This window comes from Cyprinus carpio, unplaced genomic scaffold (genome assembly GCF_018340385.1).
Source record: "Cyprinus carpio isolate SPL01 unplaced genomic scaffold, ASM1834038v1 S000006454, whole genome shotgun sequence".
NCBI lineage: Eukaryota > Metazoa > Chordata > Actinopteri > Cypriniformes > Cyprinidae > Cyprinus > Cyprinus carpio.
In genome coordinates this window covers 8,284-14,614 of record NW_024879136.1, presented here as the reverse complement: position 1 = coordinate 14,614, position 6,331 = coordinate 8,284, and the positions used below count along the sequence as shown (strand labels likewise).

Here is a 6,331-nt window from a genome sequence, read left to right as displayed (position 1 = left end):
GTAGATCCTTCTCCTATGTAGCGCCCAAACTCTGGAATAACCTACCTAACATTGTTCGGGAGGCAGACACACTCTTGCAGTTTAAATCTAGATTAAAGACCCATCTCTTTAACCTGGTTTACACATAACATACTAATACACTTCTAATATCCAAATCCGTTAAAGAATTTTTAGGCTGCATTAATTAGGTAAACCGGAACCGGGAACACTTCCCAATACAACCGATGTACTTGCTACATCGTTAGAAGAATGGCATCTTCGCTAATATTAGTCTGTTTCTCTCTTATTCCGAAGTCAACGTAGCCACCAGATCCACTCTGTATCCAAGTCAGAGGGTCACTGCAGTCACCCGGATCCAGTCTGTATCCAGCCCAGATGGTGGATCAGCACCTAGAAAGGACCTCTACAGCCCTGAAAGACAGCGGAGACCAGGACAACTAGAGCCCCAGAGACAGATCCCCTGTAAAGACCTTGTCAAACGACCACTGGGACAAGACCACAGGAAACAAATGATTCTTCTGCACAATCTGACTTTGCTAAAGCCTGGAATTTAACTGCTGGTTTCTTCTGGTCAGAGGAGAACTGGCCCCCCTCATTTACAGCGATATCGTTGACCTGATTGCAAATTATTGCACAGATACGATTTAAACTGAACTGAGCTGCATGATGACATCACTGAATTCAATGATGAATTGCCTTTAACTCAGTCATTTTGCATTATTGACACACTGTTTTCCTAATTAATGTTGTTCAGTTGCTTTGACGCAATCTTTTTTGTTTAAAGCGCTATATAAATAAAGGTGACTTAACTTGACTAGACTAAGGAAATCACCTGATCTAGAAATTTGACACAAACAAATCGCGTTCCATCTTCCACTTCAGTGCCCGGATATAGCCTTCTTTTAATTTGTGATGTTGGATGTACTCCCCACACTTCCAATTAATTAAAAATGTCTTTGTCCTCAAGATAAGCAGGCAGATGCATAAACGATACAACATATTCCCGTGTCTGTAGTATTCTTTTTCCACAATCCTTTCCTTTAATGGTTATTCCATCCAATAGAATGTCACACATGTCCTCATTTCTTAAAGTCATTTCATATTCTCTGCCCTGCCTGGGTCTTACCACCAAGATATTTCCTTCTCCGATTTTCTTTGTCACCATCTTGATAATGTCCTCAGCTTTTCCATCCTGTACCCCCTCCAAATCCACTATCACTGTCTCTTCTTTTGAATAATTCCTTCTTCTTTCATTTCTTCTGTTATCTGTTCCCAGGCATTACCCCATCCAAGTACTAACCAGGCCCGACCCTGCTTAGCTTCCGATATCAGATGAGATTTTTTTTTTTTTAAACTAAAGCGTACAGCACCTGGTATTCTCAGGCAGTCTCCCTTCCAAGTACTAACCAGGCCCGACCCTGCTTAGCTTCCGAGATCAGACGAGATCGGTCGCACTCAGGGAGTGGTATGGCTCGTAGTTCGAGGACAGCTGCAAAGTGTGGGCTATTTAAAGAAAAGCGACCCTAATTCGCAATGTATTAGATTAGTATTGCCGAAAAACCTAAAGCTTACAGCACCTGGTATTCCCAGGCGGTCTCCCATCCAAGTACTAACCAGCCCGATATCCTGCTTAGCTTCGAGATGAGACAAGATTTTTTTTTTTTTTTTTTTTTTATATATTTTTCTTTTTTATACAGTCATACTATTATTATTCCTACATACAAATACACACAAGCAAACCAATAATAATAATAAAAAACATTTAAAAGCAATTAGGCAGTGTTAGATCAAAACTTTTACATGTCTTAGTAATTAAAGAATTATCATCAACAATGCACTTATTAAAAATTCCCATCTGTCCTGTCATATTAAAATAGTTATACAGGATCTTTATAGTATTATTTAACTTATGCTTAAAAAATACACACACACTGAAAAATCTTTTTTCTCTCTTTTCATTAAGTTCCGTCTAGACCATATTACATGCCTTGCAACAGATAAACTATAACAAGGAGCATACTTATTACTTGCTTTTCCATTAAAACCAAATAGGAATACAGTTTCCCATCCATCTTGTACTATACTTTGATCAAATATAAACGTCCCCACTATCTTTTTTAACTTCCTCATAAAACAATCTAATTTCTTACATTTAAAAAACATATGCAGTATTCCTTCATTTTCCTCAAAACATACTTTGCATATCACGCTATCATTTGCTTTTTCTCCATTTTTTAAACAACATCATTTCATTTAATATACAGTTGTGTCTTAATAGAAAATCTAAATTTTCTAACACAGGACTTCTAAAATTCATCCTGACATTTTTCCATATTTCTCTCACATCCAAAATATTAAACAGTTTTCCCCAGTATTTTGGTACATACTGGGAGGCTCCCATGGAAATGCATATCATTACAAAAAAGCAAATAAAAGGTTTTTTAAAACCACGTGCACTCCAAAGTTGGCATTCTCTCTTCTTTTATTCTTAGAAAAGCCTCCAATTTTATCATTTTTTTATTTTTTCACTTTTTCACATTTCTCAATTTCCTCTATCCATTTCTATAGGAATTGCTTTGCTTTTTATTTTTCTCATAATTGATTTTGATTGCCAGCCACTATCCTTTGGCTTCTTTGCTTTCTCCTCAGGGGAGTGTATCTACCTATAATAGCTTGTAGAGGCAAAAACCCTGGTTTCACTTCATATAGAATATCTTTTACTTGCTTCAATCCAGCTTCAAACCAATTTTTATAAAATATCGTTTGACCATTACAATTCACCTTCACATTTAAAAACAGCAGTTGATTTAACATCTGTTCTCTTTCTTTTGGTTCAAAATAAACATGCCTTCTAAAATCATCCCATGTCTTTACAACTTCTTTATATAATTCAGGCATATTTACAATCGTATTAACTTTCAATTTCATCCATAGTATCACTGCCCATTTGTCCACACTTATTCATAAAAAACAACATTATTTTTCCCCAAACAGATCCAGAGTTGTTTAAAAACCTTTTCATTATTTTTATCCTCATACTTTTCATTCTTAAAAGAGTATCTATAAATCCCATTCCTCCTTCCTCCACTTTTCCTACTATGGTATTATATACAATTTTAGAAGGTTTACCATCCCATAAAAAACTTTAAATATTAGCTTTTATTTTCTTATATACCCATAACAGATGACTTACTACAGTAAGAATATATCACATCTTTGATAAAAATAATGAATTTAATACTTTACCTTTTAGAAAAAGAACTCATTTCCAAAAATTAAGTCTCTTGATCATACCACCTAGCACCACCTCCCATATTAAATCTTGTATTTTTATTTCATCCATACCAATTCTAATTCCTAAAATCTTAATATTATTTGACTGTTCTTTAAATTGAAATATTCCTGTTAGATCTTTTATTTTCCCCATCCTCATATACTCAGTTTTTTCTTCATTTACTTTTGCTCCTGTTCCTCTACAATATTTCTCAAATACTTATTGCCTTTTTAACACTATTAATATCTTTTAAAAACAAAGTAGTATCGTCAACATATTGAAAAACCTTTTGCTCTACATTCTTTTAAAAACAAAGTAGTATCGTCCGCATCCCCTTCTATGTCCCAACCTGGTTGGCGCACCCCCAATCCCCACTTCAAAAAAAAATAAAAAAATAAAACATGCAACAAAGCTTTGTTTTATTGCCATATAAAGACTCATGTTTAATCATGCGCAAATAACCAGAACACGCATGACAATAACAACATCAACAACTTTTCAATATAATGCAACAAAGCTACGCACTAGCTTCCACTTTTAAGAGGACGAGTGACAGACAGCACGGTTATTTTCAGCTGCGTAAAAGAAACATTGCAGCAATAGGCTAGGCCTATTAAATGACCTTGGAGCTAGAATCATCATTATCATAACACGACGGTTATGGAAATGAAAACGACAGTACATTGAGTTTAGCAGGCACCTTTTATCTTGGGACCTTGCACTATAGTCAGGAAGTGCATGAAGACAAAAGGTTAATGTCTCAGAAACCTATTTTCCCCTGATTTTGATCTTCTTGGATATGTCAGCTGATACCCCAAAAAGTCTACTATTATATTGGAACCTAGATTTAACATTTTCTAAATTTGTAATCCCAAAAAGTCTACTATTATATTGGAACCTAGATTTAACATTTTCTAAATTTGTATTCATAGTTCATTCTATGGCCTATGTTTCTGTAAACATAAGCCCCATCTTGCAGTCATGTGAACTTGAGCGAGGTTAAGGCACAAGTAACTTATTCTGTGTCAGTGTCCTAGATTTACTTAGGTGTAACAAAGTATATTTAGAACCATAACTGTGGACACATACATGACATTGATGGTCAAATGTCGTGGAAAATTACATGATGACACACAGAAAACCATGTAGTCGTAAGAGTGGAAGTCTTGGAAGTCCATGGTCAATAGCTGTGAAGTCTGTTTTCTGTAGTCCATTCAAGCGTTCCGCGCTCGCTCTCGCTCTCTCTCTGAAGCTCTCATGGATCTCTCTCTCTGTTACCAGGGGGTGCTGTGGAGAAAGATATTGGCTTTAAAGGTTAATGCAATTAATAAACAATGAAAACAACAGACCAGCAGTATTGTGTGTGTGTTTGTGTTGTGTTTGTCATTTAGTGGATAAGACTAACGGATCTAAAAAGATTCTCAACATACTAATAAACTGAGAATAATTCAATATAAGTATTAACTCCACATAGGAAAACCAGGACGTGTTGATGAAAGAATAAACAGAATAAATAATTTTTAACAGATCGGTGAGATGAGTGTCGTGTGTATTATTCCCCTGTGTCCCCACTGTGTGTTGTGTGTGTTGTAGTTTGACCATGTTAATATGACTACGGTATAAAAAGAATCTCAATCTATTAATAAACATGAGAAATAAATCAATAAAAAAAAATCTAATATTCCCACCACTACATTATTTTTCTGCGAAAGTCTTCCTTTAGCAGCGCAGGCATCGATTCTTCAAATGAAAGGTTTACAAAACTCTTCCTGTAGTTTTAACTCTGGTGCGTTCTTTCTCTCTCTACATTCCGCCTAGGTGTGCACTCACAGCTCTAACAGTTAACATCTCGGCAAGCTGCTGAGAGAGATCGCGATGGGACATAAGTTTGGGCTGTTTAAGCGTGTTTAGTAAAATGCCCTTTAGGATCTAACTCAAAATGATATTACTTTAATGTTTACAATAACCATAGAACTCCCTTTACAGCTGTTGTCCAGTGTCCGGATTTCTTGGTTTATGAATGTTAACTGTGTCTAGGGACTTGTTAAAATCATGGTATTCTTACATGATCTAGATTCTATAATAATGGTAGTTGTTTGTTCTTGTAAGACATTCAGAGTCTCTTTCCCTCGTAGCTCACCTGTCCAAGTTTTGTTTCAAATGTTTTTAATTGTTTAGCTAAAATCCTATTCAAAATGTTTATTCAGTGGCATCGCGAGACAGACCTTTTGCTGAGCAGAGCAAACAATTTCCTTTAAGATGTTTATGTAAACACTTTGCTATTCTAACAGTGATGTGTGTGTGTGTGTGTGTGTGTGTGTGTGTGTGTGTGTGTGTGTGTGTGTGTGTGTGTGTGTGTGTGTATTTAATATGGAGTCGGCATAAAATAATTTAACAAAAAATGCATCATGACTAATAATGAAGTTTGGGATCGTCAATAAATAGCCTTCAGGATCTGAGAAGGCTCCGTCTTAAACTTTAAATCAGTATCAGTCTGTATCTCACGTTTGTTCTCACCGTCAGCGCTTCTCACACTAAGCTGCAGGGGGGGTTCTGAATCGGCAGGGTGCCGCTGAAAACGGATATGCCCATATTTTAAAATGTTTATTCAACTGGATTTCGAGAGACAGGCCTTTTTGCTGGCGCAGCGTGAACTAATGCCTTCAAGATGTTTATGTAAACACTATGCCAATCTATCGTGACGATGAAAAATATTGGCTTCTGTCACGGTTATTATGTTCAGGCATTCTTAAACTATTTTCACATGACCCTGGACACTGTTTCAAAAAGCCTCATGAAAACACAACATGTTTTCACATATGGTATAGAGACAAGCATAACCACGACATGTTTTCACATATGGTATAGAGACAAGCATGAATATTTCACATTAGTCATGGGTATGCAATTATATTTCTCAGATAGCTTCTCTGTCGTTAGTTAAAACGATGCCTGTTATTAATCAAATTTGAGACTTTTATATACTATATGTTTAATGCTATATCACTGTTTAGTCCAGGAAAATGTTTCTATCCCAAAAACAAATTAGGACCGGTC

The 6,331-nt window shown here is 35.9% G+C and overlaps 1 pseudogene; it reads right to left on the bottom strand.

Moving 5' to 3' along the window:
- Positions 1-1,358: 1,358 nt before the first annotated feature.
- LOC122143573 lies at positions 1,359-1,480 on the bottom strand (annotated as a pseudogene).
- Positions 1,481-6,331: the final 4,851 nt, after the last annotated feature.